The 19,095-nt window shown below is 45.8% G+C and overlaps 1 protein-coding gene across 2 annotated transcripts in view; it reads right to left on the bottom strand.

Annotated features, from left to right (window-relative positions):
* STARD8 (StAR related lipid transfer domain containing 8) overlaps window positions 1-19,095 on the bottom strand; it is a 644,863-nt gene that overhangs the window by 379,002 nt on the left and 246,766 nt on the right. The window lies entirely within an intron of this gene.

Genomic DNA, 19,095 nt, shown 5'->3' with positions numbered 1-19,095 from the left:
CATCTGGTGTATTTCATCTTTCGTACAATTCCAAACATACATCATTAAATATCAAAACTGTCCCAAAGCAACATTCATTTATGGGTCATCCATTTTCCATAGCGCGGCCTTTGATGGTGTGGATTGAGGTGTGGATGGTGCAGCTAGAAGAGCGGGATGCGTCATCGTCTTCGGTGTACTCTCTCTGTCATCATATGTGGCAAACTGCGTCAGAGCCAACCTCAGTGGCACTGGTGCTCTTTCTGAACATAGTTTATTAACTGTGGGTTGGGACAGGGTAAAAAAATGCGTAGTTTTTGGGTCCGTTTCTTAAGTTCATGGGCAGGCTGTGGAGTTCTTAGAGCAGAATGTCTGGCCAGGAACATCTGTAGCTGAGACACTTGGCCTGGAGCCAGACAGGCCCCATCTGAAACTCATAGTAGCTTTGATTTTCTATCTGCGACAGACTGTGGCAATTGGCTTTGGCACAGCCTGCAGTTTCTTTATGGCTGGCTTGTGGATTTGGTTTTTATTGTCCTTAATTTAAATGTTATGCACATATGAATATCGATTTTTTTTTTAAACAATTGCCGGTAAAACCCTAAACTGAACTCAAACTCAACTAATTCCTTTGGTCCTCAAATGCACATTTCATCACGTCCCTTATCTTTATGTTTCTCAATATTTTGTTTAGCTGTTCCGCCTTTTTTCTTTTTTTTTTAAATGCCAGTGTTCCCTCCTAAATCTGGCAAATGTGCTGTGTGCATGTCATTGCCGGACATCCATCAATGTAGTTAACCAGTCTGCATCAAATGTACAAATGTACAACTGTCCTCCTTGATTGATTTTTGTTAGTTACTTAAATCAGAAAGTTACGTTTTTGTGAAGAAAACGTAAGACTGGAGCAACTGAGTGAGGCTACGAAGCCACGCGCCGCTGTCTGCCAGGACGCAGCTTCCTGCCTGCCTCTGGCCAGGACTGGAGATGCTTCTCCGCGCCAGTCCATTCAGGATGTCCTGCCCGAGTCTGCCAGCGCCTTTGTTTTGAGTTCTTCTGTCCTGCACATGCAAGTGCCAGAAAAAAAGACCTTATCTGGCGTTTCATCGCGTCCACCGCTGCCTAAATCCACAGTATTCGGTCTCGCGCTGCACCCCTGTGTTCCCAGATAGAGAAGGAAGGTCTGGAAACGGAGACTGCAGTCGTGACCTGGTACCAAAATAAGAATGTTGATGCGCAGGGGAAGTGATGTCACATGAAAGGTCACAGGGCGGTCGGGGCTTTAAATAACTTAAAGGGTTGGTTTATTTTATATATGGCTGTTCCCTGCTTTTCTCTCCTCTTTTGTTTTTTCTTAGTAATGTGATTTAACTGCACTGCTCTCTGTGATGTCAGCTGGCCGGATTGTAGCTCGTGGATGTGGGGAGGACAGGAAGGGCAATATTGGTGCTGATACAGAGAGTCCGTTTTCATAAATAATAACAAGCAGTGGCAAAGTCAATAGGTTTGGGCTGAACTGCTAGCACAGGGAGCATTTTCCCATTAGAGTGAGACAATGTAAGGAGCCATCAGGAGCAGACGGAGGGGCTCTAGTTGAGAAGTCGCGTCTCATGAAGTTCAATGCAAGCACTCGAGTGGAGGCGGAAGGATGCACCCAAACCACCAATAGCATAAGCTGAGTGATGAACACGCCATTGCGCTGAGGCAAGAGAGGACTGACAGTCTGAGGCAATGGCTGAAAGTGGCTGCTTAAGGGAAGCCGATAGTTCAAAGGAGCAGATCCAAAGTCCATCCGCTCTGTATTATTAGCAACAGGTCTGTTTGAAAGCTGTGCTGTCAAAGTCCAGACCTAAACATGATCATTTGCACAAGCCACCCCACACACGTCATCCAGGGTTATGGGTATTCGGTTGATTCACCTTCAAAGCATGAAAGTTAAAATCATAGCTGCCTGTATTCAAACCTGTGCCCTGCAGATCATTCTCAGATTTCAGCGGTGGTTGTTAAACCAACAAACTACCTCACCTGAGCAGTAATGCGCACTACAGCGGGGTCCAAGAGCCACCAGCGATAGCCCTCTACCTCTGCTAAGGCCTTTTCAATGCAAACAACAGATCGCCAGGTTTTAGATCCACCTCCTACCCACACTAGAGACATCCCTCTGTCACAGAGCCGCCCTCTGCCGCTGCAAATGTGAGGGTTCCGTGTAGATCCTGGCTGGTGGCCTGTATCAACCTATCCAAGCTTTTGCTACTTAGGGAAATGAAGTCGAGGCATCATCACCCCGCTGGCTTCAATGAAGAAGCACCTCTCTTGTAGTTCAGTTCAGTTCAAGATGCTTTATTCGGTTTGTTTGCACAACCATAAAATATAAAACATACAGCAATCATACAATAAAACTATAAAAGGAACAAAATATATAGACCAATTACATTAAATGTGTACAAGGCATACTAACTGGGATACAATCTCCTCAAATAATATCAATACATGTTAGAATAGTCGGTATAGATACAAGGGGAGAAGGCTCTGATGAACTCAATAAATTTACATGTGCTGGTTGCTAAAGTGCTGAGTAGTGTGCAAATTACGCAATATAAAGTGCAGTACCCGTATCGGGACATGTACAAATATCGCAAGGAAAGGCTCTGCTGTACTCAACAAAGTGACAAGTGCAACTTGCTAAAATTCTGAATGATTAAATAACAATAGATTTTCTGGCGGCCATACATTTTAAAATATAAGTAGCTACATGAAAACATATATCTGCGCTTTCCAGAGTAAACATTAGCTGCATCGCATTCCTGGTAGACCGAACATTATATTTTAAAAAGATAGGTTTTAAAAAGTGTCTTCTTAAAAAAGTATAAAATTTACAAAACAGCATAAAATGACAACATCTCTGTTTGGATAAGTCGTCACAGGGGCATAGAGTGTTACTGTGCTGCCTAATGATGGGGAAAGACACAAGGTGGTGTACTATACCAAGCCTTAGATGAGTGAGAACAAAACGGTGAGATTTTCTTGAGACTTCCGTTAAGTATAGCTGGAAACCTTCACTTGTGTTGTTTTCACAGTAAAAAACAAAGGTACATTGTTTTGCAAAAACAGGTTCTCTAGATTTTCTTGAGTTGCATAGAAAAGTCACCTTAAGCTCTGATTTAGATATACTAAAAAAGTAAGGGTTCCGTGTAGATCCTGGCTGGTGGCCTGCATCAACCTATCCAAGCTTTTGCTACTTAGGGAAATGAAGTCGAGGCATCATCACCCCGCTGGCTTAAATGACGAAGCACCTCTCTTGTACTCTTGACTTTGGTCAGCGCCAAATAATAGTTATTTCGTTATTTCAGGACTGCTCTGGCCGCCTTCGTTCAGTCGTTAGAGCCAAAAGACAACTTTAGAGACGATACTTGGGCTCAGAAAAAAAACTCATACCAGGTCATATCAAACTATACTATGGTCCCATGATCACTATATTGAGAAGATACATCCCTTCAAACAAGATGGTTATCTTCCCACAAGAAGGATACCTCTGAACAATATACATCTCTTCCAACAAAGCTACGGCCCTCCCACAAAAGAAACAACCACCCCACAAGATGGCTACATTCTCACAAGGTATAGTATATACCTTTCCACAAAAGGGCTACCTCACCACAAAATGACCGCCTTCTCAAAAAAGGACTACTTTTCTACAAAACTGCTACTTTCCAACAAGATGGCTGCCTTCCCAAAAGATACGTTCCCACAAATGGCACCTAACCATGCAAGAAGCCCGCACGCAGATCATTCAGGAGCAAAGCCTGCGTGCTCATCATCTCGGGTGCCAAGAAAGCCTTCATACAGTGCTTTAAGTAGCACCACCTGCTGTACACAAATGTGCACCTTTATTACATGTCACACTGAAATTGAATAACTTTCCATGCGTAAATCATAAGTGTAGTGTTGCAGATATCAGGGAAGAAAAAAAATTACAATCTCTGCTGTGTTACTTATGTTCTACAATGACAAACGACTGCAAAAAAGAATATAGCCAGGAAGACAGCATAATACCTTGTTTTAATAATGACACTATTTTATTTTGTGATGTATATAGTGCACTTTTACCATTTCTAAATGTTGTAATAACAGATGTGACTATATGACTATTACCTTTTTAAACTGCATTTGGTCTACCAACCAGAGAAGGATAGTAGGCAGAGTTAGCCTTGCTAGAAATCTCACCCATGACCTGCAGATCACATCAGATAGACCTTTTATTGCTTGTTTTTGGTTCACAAATCTATATTATGTACTGCGAACAGTCATAATCTTTCCAACAAACAGACACATCGCAGTACTGAATTAAACCACCAAGTAAAACCTTATCATTTTAATTTAATAAGCGAAAAAAGTAGATTGATTAGACTCCTGTATTGTTGGATTAAAAAATTGACCTTAGATTTCTTGAGCGAACGACACAAACAACATATACTCTAATGACTCGAGTGCTCCATGACACAGCAGGGCACCGAGCAAGCTCTTCCAAAGTCCATCGCTGCCAAAGTGGTGTGAATGAATCCGATTCACATTCATTCATCTAAGCTGTTGATTCAATATTTCCCATTGGATAATATGGCGATTGCCCCTCTAGAGCTGGCAATACTCTCAATGAATTTGAGTGCAATTGCCACTCAAGCTCCATAGGTCACCCCTGGTCACTAGATTGTTGTTTGATGCCTTCATTCACTTTTGCATATTGCAATCAAATTAATTTGTAAATTTACTGCATATTACTGTTTCATACAAAATCATGCTGACCTCAGAATGACCTTTCAGATGACCAGAAATATCTTTACAGGTATGCTAGCCAAGCAAATGTTTGTAAAAATTGACCACCATCCTTCTGATTAAAGTCACCTTGGGCACTGACCAACCACCAGAATTCAGGTTGAAGTCACATCGGACATTTGAAATCATGCAGTCGGATCATTTCTTTCAATTAGCCAATTGACCCGTTTCAACCGATCTTCAGCGCTGTTCCTGACAAAGTTGTAATTCCTCACTTGTTCAATGGGTGTGCAAGATTCAATAACATTACTGAGAGCGAGTGAAGATCTGCATAGGAAACCGGAGGATCGTCTTATGTTATGTTAATTTAATTTATAGCGCGTACGGATACTCATGAGTGTCCCGGCGCGATACCAGCAAAAGGGGAAAAGTGTCCGTTTAGGCGAACAGCTGAGTTTTCAAATGTTTCTTAAATATCACCAGGTCCTGAATATTACGTAGGACAAGGGGCAGGGCATTCCAGGCAGCAGCCACCTTCCTTGTCAGTGAGTTACCTCCGAACCTCTGATATTTGAATCGAGGAACCTGCGCAAAGTGGAGGAACATGGAGCACAGCCGTCTAGATGGACCATAAAAAGAAAAGCGTTTCTGTAGATAGAGTGGGCCACAACCAATCATTTGAACTTAACCCGTTCATTGGCTGGTCAGACTGATTCCATTGAGGAACCTGAAATGAATTCTGCGTATCCTGTGATGCATTGGCGCAGGATCGACTCGTACAATGCATGGTTTTGAAGCAGTTTACTATTCAAGAGAGCAAAGCCCAGGAGGGAATAATCTGAACACCAGACATCGACTAATAAATCGATTCTAGAAGATAGGCATTTCTGGAAAGTTGGAAGATGACTCATTTATTTAATACTTTGAAAAGATTTGTGGATCTAATCAAGAATGTGAGCAGTGCCCATCTTCACTGCCCCAGATAATACTCTAATACAGCTGGATTGATATGCAATGTTTGAGCCTTGAAAGAAGAAAGTTAAACAAATGCCAATAGTCACGGTGACTGAAGGGTAAGAGCATAATCACCGCGCATCACTGAAGTAAATTTGTGATTGAAGAATATTTCCTCTATTGTGAGTCTTACTTTATTGGCTTTTATACAACTATGAAACTTTGTGGTGCTTTCGTGTGTATATAACATGCAAATTGGGCACCGGAGGGATTACAGGTGGTATTTGGCGTGCATCAGGAATTTGGCCGTTAAAGGTGCTTGCATCAACATCGTATCTTTACTCTTCTTCCTGCTGGCAGCTGAATGAGCCCTCTTGTAGCATAGCCTATGTAAGGCAACGTACATGACAGGCCTTTCCCTTTGTGTTGTAGGGACTAATTTGACAAAAAATTAGCACATGTACATATCGTAGACTTGGTCGTTTCAATTTGGAACATATTCTCATTTTTGGAAGTTCACTAAAAATAACAAGGAGTAAGACTGGAAAGTTATGAAAATCATAGCTTTCAAGGTGTTGTACTTATGGGGCATCAGAGACCCAAGCAGTCCTAATACTCAAACCTGAAATTCCATCCCACCTGACAGGGTACCATGGTGTTATATTGTTTTTTTATAGAATTATCCGTTATTTACAGATGCAGAATGATACGAAGGAGATGCGCTGCAGAATCAAAATGTGACCCAAGAGTGAAATTAACCCATGAATCCTGCTGAATACCCGTGAGATTTGCAGGAACCTGTGCATTGTAGATCTCTAGACGAAGTTAAGCAGGGATAAAACCTATAATATTCCCATAAAGTCTTTCTGGCTCATCTTGTATTGGAGGAATATAAATTCATCAGGGGAAAGTAAAAATATCTTGGCTCAGTATGTGATGGAAAATAATTTTTATCCAAAAGAACCCATAACTTTTAGTGTTAACTGGGTTGAGATCCGCTATTCCCCCCGCTCCATCGTATGGTGCCAGTTTGCTCCTGAGGTAATTAGAACCTATTACAGATAATTCAGAATTGGTGGCTTCCATGTACAGACAACGATAAAGGAGCCACAAGTAACAAACCAGATCATTTAAATTATTCAATCATAGAAAAGTTAAAAGTAACTTTATTCAAAAGACAACATTTCAGCCAAGTTGAAAATACGCAGTCAACAATATGACAAAACTGTTGTATTGAAGATTGTGTGACTTCTATTTCAGTGAGATCTTCCTGTCAAGAATAAATACGTCTTTTAATCCATCCATTCATCCGAGGCATTTCAGATTTTATACGCAGTCTGACTTCAAATAAACTATCCGTTCACAAAATTTGCAGTCTACTGTATATTCAAATATCGCAGAATGGTACAGAAAAGCCAAATGAATCACACCAAGAATAGGGCTGTAACTAGTGGGTACAGCACTCAGTTTAGTAGTAATGTAAGGTAGATTATGGCCAAAGTGAACTTCGAAAATGCAACTGTTATGTCCTAACTAAGCCACCTTACCACAGGAGAGTGTGCTCTGCAATGTAGTGATGAGGACTGTGAGGTTGATAAACCCAATCTTTGATATCTACAAAAAAAAAAAAAGGGCTAAAGCTTTGAGGCAGGATCGAGCCGTTGTTAAATCCCAATAATTATATTGGGGTTTAACACCGGCTCGATCCTGCCTCAAAGCTTTATCCAATATTTTATTAGGTAATAGGGCCTACCGCAAACACAAACCATCCCAATAAATGAAACAAAGGAATTGAGACTTAAAAAAGAAAGCACTAAACACGTCCATCATAACTTGTCCAAAGCCACACTTTGGTTTTTTCTAAGAACAAAATCATACCTTTCACTGAAATCATTCTCCTGATGCACATGAGGAAACACCAGTGCAAGAGAACAACTTTCCACCCAATTATGTGGGAGGTTAAATAGGCAGTCTTACCACAAACATAATAAATCCCTATAATGACAGATTCTACACCATGCAAAAGCACATCCTCAACCACTCTCTTTGCTCTCACTTCTACTAACTAAACTGTTTCACAACTTTGTCTGCCTACGCACCATACATAACACTCCTCTCTGCTCTTGTACTACTAAGCATAGGATGCAACGTTTAGCGTCGTAATTTCTCTTCAGCCTCCATCTGTGACTGAATAATTCTCACATCTTCACTACTTTTACTAACACTCACTCTCCTCTCTTTACACTCTTTAATGATTCATGATCCACCATACTCAATTTACATATAAGCTTATCATTAGTCAATTAATACCAGGATTACTTTGCTTCGCCATGAAACTGATTTCAGATATTCAGTGTCAGGAGGAGGTTCTCCTTGAGAAATGTTGAAGTATGTCAAATATGGCGCTATACAGAAGTATACATGAACGACAACATTACAAGGAAGAGCAGAGGACAACGAGAGCTGATAATACGGTGGCCCCTCTGCAACAGCAGTAGGGAGGAAGGTACAGATATTGCAAGCATTGATTTTAACAAGCTTTATAAATTCCTCAAGCAAACTGTAATAACCATTCTGACCAAAATCACTAATTGACTTATCCTTATGTGTTAATATTGTGTCAACTAATCTTCTAGGTGTGGATAGTTAAATAAACATTTTCATTCAAAATGGGTGAATAATTTCCAAGAGGCAAAGTCAAGCACATCAGTGGACCAACTAAGAACATTATTACTAATATCATTAACACTACCCGTAGAATTGTGTAGCAACTTCGCTTTGATTAGACTTCTTTCTAGAAAAAACTAAGGAAAAAACAAACAAAACCTCATCACTAATCTAAATGTAACTTCTTGGTTGTTGAGGTAGATATGTCAAGTCAGTCTAAAGCAGCCGATTCAATGTCAAGACACAGGAACACTCCTGAATAGCAGCCATCTGAACTCAGTCCAACATAGTACCAAGAAAGTGACAGGATACCTAGGTGTAAACAGTAAGTCACACTATATCTAAAGCCACTTTGCACTTTAAAAGGAAAAGTTAAAGATTTTTTTAATTGGACTACCCCGAAGAACTCATGAGCCCACTCTGTGACCACAACTGTCCGAAGTTGTGGACCACTCCAAAACCATACTAGTTGTCTGTGTAAATCATTACACTCAAATCCTCAGACAGTAAACGTGCTAAGGTCAAAGCAACCAGTTCTGCAACTTGTGTTGAATTTACATTACACCAGTATGATGCTTCCAAGATGTTTCCAACTCCCTGCTCATGAAGAAATCATAAGACGATGGGGCCGGACAGGTCACACCCTCCACAAGCCCGCATCAAACACCACCAGGCAAGCCTTGACCTGGAACCCTTGTCGCAAGGATTCTGCTAGTAAGCAGAACTGTTCCTTGAGACAACAGGACGTCAGAATGTAGGGACTGAGTTTCTCTAACACATCAGTACCTAGAGGCACAAATCCTGGCTAGCTCACAGTGCCTCATTTGAACTCTTAACCTTTCCAGAGGAACAGGTGAATCTGGAAACCTATAAAATGATTCTAGTCCCCAAGAGAACCGCAGAAATAGATCACCTGTCGTTTCTCACTCACGCATTGTCCATAGCAAAAAAAAAAAAAGACAATGAAAGTTTACAATATATTTATTGAAACTTTCATAATTTATTTTGAAGCAGATGTGCTGCAATAAGAAGACAAATACAACTAAGCAATGTAATCAGCATCACCAGCAAGCTGTAAACAATGAACAACCCAGCCATGGCAAATAATATATCTGTCTAGGCCTAATGTCACTATGTGAGCAAAGGTATACATTATTGATTCTGGGATTAGCCACAGACCCGATACCTGGTGTGTGTAGCTAGGTGGTCTCATCATAGATGCAAACTCAGTTTAAGCAAGGCTGCTGCCTTCATTCCAGGACCAGTCTCTGTCGGAATTATCCTCTCTGCCACCCTGGGGAACAAGCCACATCTTATATGATAAGAACTATTGTGTTGCAAGAGTGCAACTGTGTGACCGTGTTATGTCTAAAACGTTGGGAGGTGTTGCTGATTGGGCATAAGAAAACAGTGCACAATGTTGTTCGACCTTGTATGAAAAGTTCAGACTTAATCCCAAGAAGAGTCACAAAATAACTACTTGTACAGTGTATTTATAACATAAAATAATAAAAACACAAGTATTATGAGTGGCTGTGCATATAGAAGCAGCCTAAAATATCTAATATGCAAACTAAGGGAGAACTAAAGTGGGCCCAATAGAGAGATCAATAAACCCTCAAGGAAAAAGGAAAGGTGGAATGGCTAGAAACACCTGGCACCGAGGCCTCAAGGCTGACTGCAAGGAGATGGGTTACACCTGGAGTTAGACCAGGACAGAGGTGGCTGGAGAATCCTGGTTGATGGCCTATACCCCGGGAGGGGTAGTAAGCATTAGTGAGCAAGTAAGTAATGATGTCTAAAATAATACAAACTGCACATGCTGCTCTCAGCAGATCACAATGGTCTTCCAGACAAGCACCAACGACAAATAGTGTCTGTGAGAAGTTGGCCTGGTATATGATGTTCACTAGTTAAAGTGACCACCTTGTACCATGCCAAGCAACTCTTATTGTGTGGTTGTAAGTCAACCGTTTCGGACTAGCTGCCCTAGTGGTAGCGTAGGCTAAGCAGTCTTTGAGGCTAAACTCGTTAAAGCGTGTTAAGCAGGCTGTTTTACCAAATGCAACCCCCTTTTATACCAATGAAAGGACACCACACAGATATATATTCAAAATATATATGTATTTATTTCTCAAAGTATCCCCTAGACTCTTTATGAGCACAGGAGCACAAATCGTAAAACAAGACAATGTTATAATATACAGAAGTTGCACTTTATATGGATGGGCCCTGGTGGCCGATCAAACCATATACTAAAAGAGTGGTTTAAGTACCACGAACAGGAAAGGGAAAAGGCCTAGGGCCTCTAGAATCGCTGGGCCTACAAGGAGCTAACTTCAGTTAAGTGACCAGGAGGTCCACGGGTCGCGTGTGCAGTGAGGAAAGTTACACGCGGGCTCCCATAGGTTTTCAATGGGTGCGTAAAAGTTAGAAAGTTACTGCAGAAAGGGTCTTCTGGATGGACTACGAACTTAGGATTCAAAACACAGACACTAGAGATGTTTCTCTACACTTGGGCACCGGAGTGCCAGCTTTACCTCACCCACAGGAAGCGGGTGCATAGGTCTCGAAGTGCGTCGTGTTTCTTCTATCGATTCAATGGAGCCTGATGACAAAGATGCTGCAGGCGGTCTGTCCAGAAGAGATGCGTTGGATCCAAGGGTGGATCGGTGTTGTAGAAGACCTGAAAGCAGAGGGGACAGTGTTTACAGTCACTAGCCAGTGACCGGCGTGGCACCAGGTAGGTGCCAGGCGATGTCGGGTGCAAACAGGTGGTTAGGTGTAGCTTGTCTCCGCAGCCACGTGGTCCCTGAAGGTCGACGACGTCCAGGAGTCGAGTCACGAGCTGTCCCACGCAGGCTCTCGCTGTCGGCGGTGTCGGCGACTCGAAAGAAGCAAACAAGCCTTGGCAAAGGCAGGAGTCGTGGAAAGAGAGGAAAGCTGATTGTTCTGACCAGCAAGGTCAGAGGGGCTGCTCTTTTGGAGAGCGGCTAGGGCCAGTCTGGAGCAACCAGACCAGCATCGTTGGTTTCAATTTAGGTCGCCAAAAGGGCCACTAGCCAACGGGCCAGGGACCGGGCAGGCGCGTCGAGATGCAAAGTGCAGAGGGGCCCCACGCAGATCGTGGAGATGCTGGAGGGCTCACCTTTGGTGCAGATGCTGCTCGATGGTTGGGCTTCTCAGGACCTAAAGCACAACTCGGAGGGAGCCTCTGTCGTTGCGCTTGCAGCTTGTCGTCGGTCTTCCAAGATGGCTGGCTCCACGTGTCTCGGTGCCTCCACGGGTTCCTTCTTTGCAGGGACTGTGGATCGGGCGGTGAGAGGTCTGGAGGTCCAGGTCTTGTCGGGCTCTGGGCTCGGGCTCCGGCGGGAGGCGGCGGCAAAGCAGACGTTCAATAGCTGGTTGGTGCTTGCGTTAGCAAGATGGTCACTCCCTGACCATAGGGGAGATTTCCTTCAGTCCTCTGTGCAGCAGAGCGTCGAAGTTCCCGTCTTCTTCTTGTGGTTAAGTTGATTCCAGGATGTCTGAAGTCTTAGGACACAGCTCCTACCTTTAAGCGGATTCTAGGGGCCGGACTACCTGCTAGGTCCCTCCCTATGGGTGGGACCAGGAAGGGGGTTGGTTACACCCCCAATCCTTTGCCCAGCTCACCCCAGGTCCGGGGCTGGTGTGCCCCAGGACCGGTTTGAACTGGCATATGCACCGAGGCTCCTTGTGAGCCTCAGGCATGTCTGATTCTATTGAAGCCCTACCTGACCAATACACAAAATCCTGTCTGGGGTGGTGCTCGCACCTCCCCTGGCAGGAAACCCTTTGTCCACGTCTCCCAAGCTGGAAGGACTCCCAGCAGCAGGAGGGCAGACTTGTGTCTGTGGTGGCAGCATCCATTTTGTGGAGCTGAGGCTATGTCTGATTTTACCCGGGTTTCAGGTACTGTACATGTCGTGTCCCTCTAGAAGGGTGGAATGCTAACCCCGTCGCCAGAATTGGCGAGGGGTTAGCATTCCAATTCGTATGACACCTTACTCGACATGTTTTGATAAAGCCAAACCAAAGATAGCATTTAACCGCCAGGTTCATAATGCACTTAAGAGTATATGGTATGGCGATATCTGGAAACAGTAAAAGGAAGTGGTTCCGATCACTGCAGACAGGCTCAGCTCATGCCAGAGCACCATCTCACATGAAACCAAGCACTCTGCCTTCAGGATTGTTAAGGCCTGCCATAGGAGTGACTTATAGGTTAATATGTATCCCATTTAAGGTTAGGTATAGGTATACTACACCTAAGTAAGAGGTGATTACACCAACTTACCCCAGCTGAGTGATCAGCCAGTTGTGTCAAATGGTTAGGCCAGACCAGGGGTGGCATAATACATGCTTCAGCCCCGGGTAGGCCTTAGATACACCAATGCCCTGGGTACCTAGTGTACACTGGTACAGGGGCTCACAGGGTGATCCAACCAATTGGGTATGTACCTAGGGTACATGGAGTCCATTTTAAAGAGAGAGCAGATAGGCTGAGATCCTGAATGGCAGGATCTCAGGCCAACTAAGTCGAAAAACCAGCTAGTCACTAGGCAAAAAATTGGGGGTAACCATAGTCAGATATCCACCTTCCTACTCAACCCCCCCCCCCCCCCCAAACGAAGGGAGATAAGGCTGTCCTTGACCAGGTAAGCCTATATTGCCCAAGTGGCCATATAAGGAAGAACCAGCACTGGCATGGTTACCCCCTGTCTCATGGTCCACTAAGCAATCCCTTACCCTAAGGGTATCAGAGGGTCTCCACCATAGGGAGTTTCTACCTTTGGTGTGTCTTGGCAAAGTAAAAGGCTGGTGTTGAGATGGAGTACTGAAGTGAGTGTCCTCAAAGTGAGGCCTCAGCTTCCTCCAATCATCCTCCACCATGGATGCCTTTCTTTCCTTAACTAAGTTGCACTGTGCTCTCAGGGTCAGCCTCTGGCTACCTACAGCTGGGGGCTGGGTCCCTTTTGTGGGCTTACTGGAGGGACAGGTCAGGTTTGGGGCCCTAAGGTCCCATGTTTGCCTGTGCCCAACAGAATCCCTCTGGAGGAGGTCCCTAACTACCTGTAAAGGAGATCCCTCAGGAATGTTTTTACCCATCACCTGACTAGGGCTACTAGCCAGGCAATCCTCATTCTTTTGATGGGGGGGTTCTTGTGGACAGGGGCCCTCTTGGGGTCCACTGGCCTCCCTGACCTCTGCAGCCCTGGACTGACTGAGGCAGTGTAGAGAGAGGCAGGCTACCTGCACCAGACTGGGACCCACCTTGGAAAGGTCCACTGACATCAGAGGCTCTGCCAGGCCAGGCCTGGCTACCTCTGGGGCAGTTCCTTCACAAGGGGTGAGGTCAGATCCCTGAGGAGGCTGACCTTTTCCTAATGTCTGGGGAGAGGGAGACTTTTCTTCCTCCCCGCTACTCTCTGTTTGTGTGGAGTCATCCATAGTTTCAGGCTTCACTACACCTATGTCAGTCTGAGTATAGGCTGAGACCATTACAGCCTTGCCAACCTTTTCAGGGGGGCACTCAGTTTGTGTTTGAGCTGTGACTGTCACAGCTCTGCCCGTCTCTACAGGGAAGTCTGTCTGTGCCTGGGCTGTGGCTACCACTGCCCTTCCAACCTTTCCAGGGAGGAAATCTATTTGGACAGGGGTTGTGAATGGCACAACCCCACTACCCTTTTGTGGAAGGCCTACCATTTTAGAATGGGTGTCTTGTTCAACTCCAGCCCAAGCTGAGAGTTCTAAGTCATTCCCCAGTAAGCAGTCTATAGGCAAGGTTGGGGACACTGCCACCCTTTTAGGGCCAGTGACACCTCCCCAGCTGAGACACACCTCTGCCATGGGATGACTGTTCTGCTTGCCATCAATGTTAGTTACCTGGTAGGAAAAACCAGGCAACAGCTGCTCAGAGGGAACTAGCCAATGGGCCACCATAGTGATGCTAGCTCCAGTGTCTCTGTAGGCCTCAGCTTTGGTACCATTGATGTAGGGCTCCTGTCTGTACCTACCCAAAGTGTTGGGACAGGCAGTGAAGTTGGCAAACCCCATGCCACCATCACAGACAGGAGTAGTTGCTGTAGGGGAATTGGCTAAGCCAGGGTCCCCCTGTGTTACCCAAGTAAACCCACCCAAATTTCTGGGGGCACTCCCACCACCTGGGGGATTACTGCTGACAGTAATAGGTGGTGTGACAGGAGTAATTGGAGGAACAGTTTTGGTTTTAGCCTTTGGGCAACTGCTGTCAGTTTTCCAATGCCCAGGAATTTGACATTCATGGCAGTAAGGCTTTTTAGCTGTGGTAGAGGAGGGAGCTTGGGACCCACCACCCTGTGTGGAGTTTTGGGGCGCCTGGGGAAGATTTCTCTTTTGCTTTATCCCCACCCTTCTCTTGAGGCTTGGTGGTATCTTTCTTTTGGTCACCACCCTGGTTTTTAGGCCTGATCCTGGTCCTGACCCATTTATCTGCCCTCTTTCCCAATTCTTGGGGAGAGGTCAAATCCGAGTCTACCAGGTGTTGATGGAGAAGCTGGTTTTGACAATTACTTAAAATCTGCTCTCTCATCATCAAATTGTACAATCCTGTATAATCAGACACCTTACTTCCCAGCAACCAACCCTCCAAAGCCTTAGTGGCACATTCCACATATTCAGACCAGTCCTGAGTCTGTGTCTTCTGGGTATCTCTGAACATTAACCTGTACTGTTCAGCGGTTAAGCCTAACCCATCAACCAGGACACTCTTCAGGGCTCTGTAGTTTCTGACATCCTCCTCTCTAACAGTGAGGAGTCTATCTCTGCCTCTACCTTCAAAGGAGAGCCATAAGATTGCTGCCCACTGGTCTTCTGGAACCTGCTGTACTTTGCAGGCTCTCTCAAGAGCAGTCATCCACTTGTGGATATCATCCCCACTTTTGTAGGGGGGCACAACCTTGGACAGGTTCCTATTGTCAAAGACCCTATCTTTGTCCCTAGGGACATTGCTGCCACCAGTGGGTATAGACCCACTCTCTCTAGGTTGCCTAGCCTTGTTCAGTTTCTCTTCCATCAGGGCTACCTCTAGCTCCTGCTTCCTGATCCTCAGCTGGGCTTCCTGCATTCTGGCCTCATGCTCCCTCCTCTGAGGGGTGGTCATCCTTCTTCTGGAGAGACCTTGAGAGCCTCTAGAGGCATGAGAAGCATTAGATTCACCTGAGTGATTCCTTTGCCTCCCAAGCCCCTGGTTAAGTCCACTGGGGAGATCCAATGGGATGATCCCATTGTCAGTCCCCAATAGCCTTAGGTTAGCTGGGCCACGTATAACACTTGGCACTGGGCTAGTTCTCCCTTCATCCCCACTAGCATCTGTATCCCTATCACTTTCATCCTCTGTTGTATGATTCTCATCTAAGGGATGACTATTGGAAAGGGGCACTTCAGTAGTATCTTCAGAAGGGGGGCCTCCTGTTCCAGTCCCTAAGGGGCCTAACTGGGAGGCTTTCTTGAGAGCTTTCTGATCTTCATCAGCTTGCAAAAGCTCTCTGAGTTCAGCAGAAGTAGGGTTCTTGGGATGTTTAAGGCCCCTGATATTTGCCAACTGCCTGAGCTCATTTTGATTTAGGGTAGCAAAGAGAGTTGGTGCCCTCTGGGGGTCACTCTCAACAGAGATGGGTACCTTGGACCCCTCTGCCCCCTCCATTGCTCTTAAGTGTGGGTGGATGTGTTGCAATCTACCTACACTTGGGTTTACCTACTAAACCTATCTAGTAGTTGTAGTCAGGGTGTGCTACTCCCTTTGCTCTACAACAACTAAGTTCAGTAGAACTTAAGTATATCTATCTTGTTTTATATGTACCTACAGGTACCCATGTGATCTTTCAATTGGTAACCAAGAGATTGCAATGGTAAAACACAGCAAGCTCAAATCCCACCGCTGCCACCAATGTGAGAAGTTGGCCTGGTGTATGATGTTCACTAGTTAAAGTGACCACCTTGTACCATGCCAAGCAACTCTTATGGTGTGGTTGTAAGTCAACCGTTTCGGACTAGCTGCCCTAGTGGTAGCGTAGGCTAAGCAGTCTTTGAGGCTAAACTCGTTAAAGCGTGTTAAGCAGGCTGTTTTACCAAATGCAACCCCCTTTTATACCAATGAAAGGACACCACACAGATATATATTCAAAATATATATGTATTTATTTCTCAAAATATCCCCTAGACTCTTTATGAGCACAGGAGCACAAATCGTAAAACAAGACAATGTTATAATATACAGAAGTTGCACTTTATATGGATGGGCCCTGGTGGCCACTCAAACCATATACTAAAATAGTGGTACAAGTACCACAAACAGGAAAGGGAAAAGGCCTACGGCCTCTAGAATCGCTGGGCCTACAAGGAGCTAACTTCAGTTAGTGACCAGGAGGTCCACGGGTCGCGTTTGCAGTGAGGAAAGTTACACGCGGGCTCCCATAGGTTTTCAATGGGTGCGTAAAAGTTAGAAAGTTACTGCAGAAAGGGTCTTCTGGATGGACTACGAACTTAGGATTCAAAACACAGACACTAGAGATGTTTCTCTACACTTGGGCACCAGAGTGCCAGCTTTACCTCACCCACAGGAAGCGGGTGCATAGGTCTCGAAGTGCGTCGGGTTTCTTCTATCGATTCAATGGAGCCTGATGACAAAGATGCTGCAGGCGGTCTGTCCAGAAGAGATGCGTTGGATCCAAGGGTGGATCGGAGTTGTAGAAGACCTGAAAGCAGAGGGGACAGTGTTCACAGTCACTAGCCAGTGACCGGCGTGGCACCAGGTAGGTACCAGGCGATGTCGGGTGCAAACAGGTGGTTAGGTGTAGCTTGTCTCCGCAGCCACGTGGTCCCTGAAGGTCGACGACGTCCAGGAGTCGAGTCATGAGCTGTCCCACGCAGGCTCTCGCTGTCGGCGGTGTCGGCGACTCGAAAGAAGCAAACAAGCCTTGGCAAAGGCAGGAGTCGTGGAAAGAGAGGAAAGCTGATTGTTCTGACCAGCAAGGTCAGAGGGGCTGCTCTTTTGGAGAGCGGCTAGGGCCAGTCTGGTGCAACCAGACCAGCATTGTTGGTTTCAATTTAGGTCGCCAAAATGGCCACTAGCCAACGGGCCAGGGACCGGGCAGGCGCGTCGAGATGCAAAGTGCAGAGGGGCCCCACGCAGATCGTGGAGATGCTGGAGGGCTCACCTTTGGTGCAGATGCTGCTCGATGGTTGGGCTTCTCAGGACCCAAAGCACAACTCGGAGGGAGCCTCTGTCGTTGCGCTTGCAGCTTGTCGTCGGTCTTCCAAGATGGCTGGCTCCAAGTGTCTCGGTGCCTCCAGAGGTTCCTTCTTTGCAGGGACTGTGGATCGGGCGGTGAGAGGTCTGGAGGTCCAGGTCTTGTCAGGCTCTGGGCTCAGGCTCCGGCGGGAGGCGGCGGCAAAGCAGACGTTCAATAGCTGGTTGGTGCTGGCGTTAGCAAGATGGTCACTCCCTGACCATAGGGGAGATTTCCTTCAGTCCTCTGTGCAGCAGAGCGTCGAAGTTCCAGTCTTCTTCTTGTGGTTAAGTTGATTCCAGGATGTCTGAAGTCTTAGGACACAGCTCCTACCTTTAAGCGGATTCTAGGGGCCGGACTACCTGCTAGGTCCCTCCCGATGGGTGGGAGCAGGAAGGGGGGTGGTTACACCCCCAATCCTTTGTCCAGCTCGCCCCAGGTCCGGGGCTGGTGTGCCCCAGGACCGGTGTGAACTGGCATATGCACAGAGGCTCCTTGTGAGCCTCAGGCATGTCTGATTCTATTGAAGCCCTACCTGACCAATACACAAAATCCTGTCTGGGGTGGTGCTCGCACCTCCCCTGGCAGGAAACCCTTTGTCCACGTCTCCCAAGCTGGAAGGACTCCTAGCAGCAGGAGGGCAGACTTGTGTCTGTGGTGGCAGCATCCATTTTGTGGAGCTGAGGCTATGTCTGATTTTACCCGGGTTTCAGGTACTGTACATGTCGTGTCCCTCTAGAAGGGTGGAATGCTAACCCCGTCGCCAGAATTGGCGAGGGGTTAGTATTCCAATTCGTATGACACCTTACTCGACATGTTTTGATAAAGCCAAACCAAAGATAGCATTTAACCGCGAGGTTCATAATGCACTTAAGAGTATATGGTATGGCGATATCTGGAAACAGTAAAAGGAAGTGGTTCCGATCACTGCAGACAGGCTCAGCTCATACCAGAGCACCATCTCACATGAAACCAAGCACTCTGCCTTCAGGATTGTTAAGGCCTGCCATAGGAGTGACTTATAGGTTAATATGTGTCCCATTTAAGGTTAGGTATAGGTATACTACACCTAAGTAAGAGGTGATTACACCAACTTACCCCAGCTGAGTGATCAGCCAGTTGTGTCAAATGGTTAGGCCAGACCAGGGGTGGCATAATACATGCTTCAGCCCCGGGTAGGCCTTAGATACACCAATGCCCTGGGTACCTAGTGTACACTGGTACAGGGGCTCACAGGGTGATCCAACCAATTGGGTATGTACCTAGGGTACATGGAGTCCATTTTAAAGAGAGAGCAGATAGGCTGGGATCCTGAATGGCAGGATCTCAGGCCAACTAAGTCGAAAAACCAGCTAGACACTAGGCAAAAAATTGGGGGTAACCATAGTCAGATATCCACCTTCCTACAGTGTCAGATCAGCCACTTCATGGAGCATAT

The sequence above is a fragment of the Triturus cristatus genome, chromosome 5_2, assembly GCF_964204655.1.
Source record: "Triturus cristatus chromosome 5_2, aTriCri1.1, whole genome shotgun sequence".
Lineage (NCBI taxonomy): Eukaryota > Metazoa > Chordata > Amphibia > Caudata > Salamandridae > Triturus > Triturus cristatus.
This window is presented reverse-complemented; position numbering and strand designations above follow the sequence as displayed.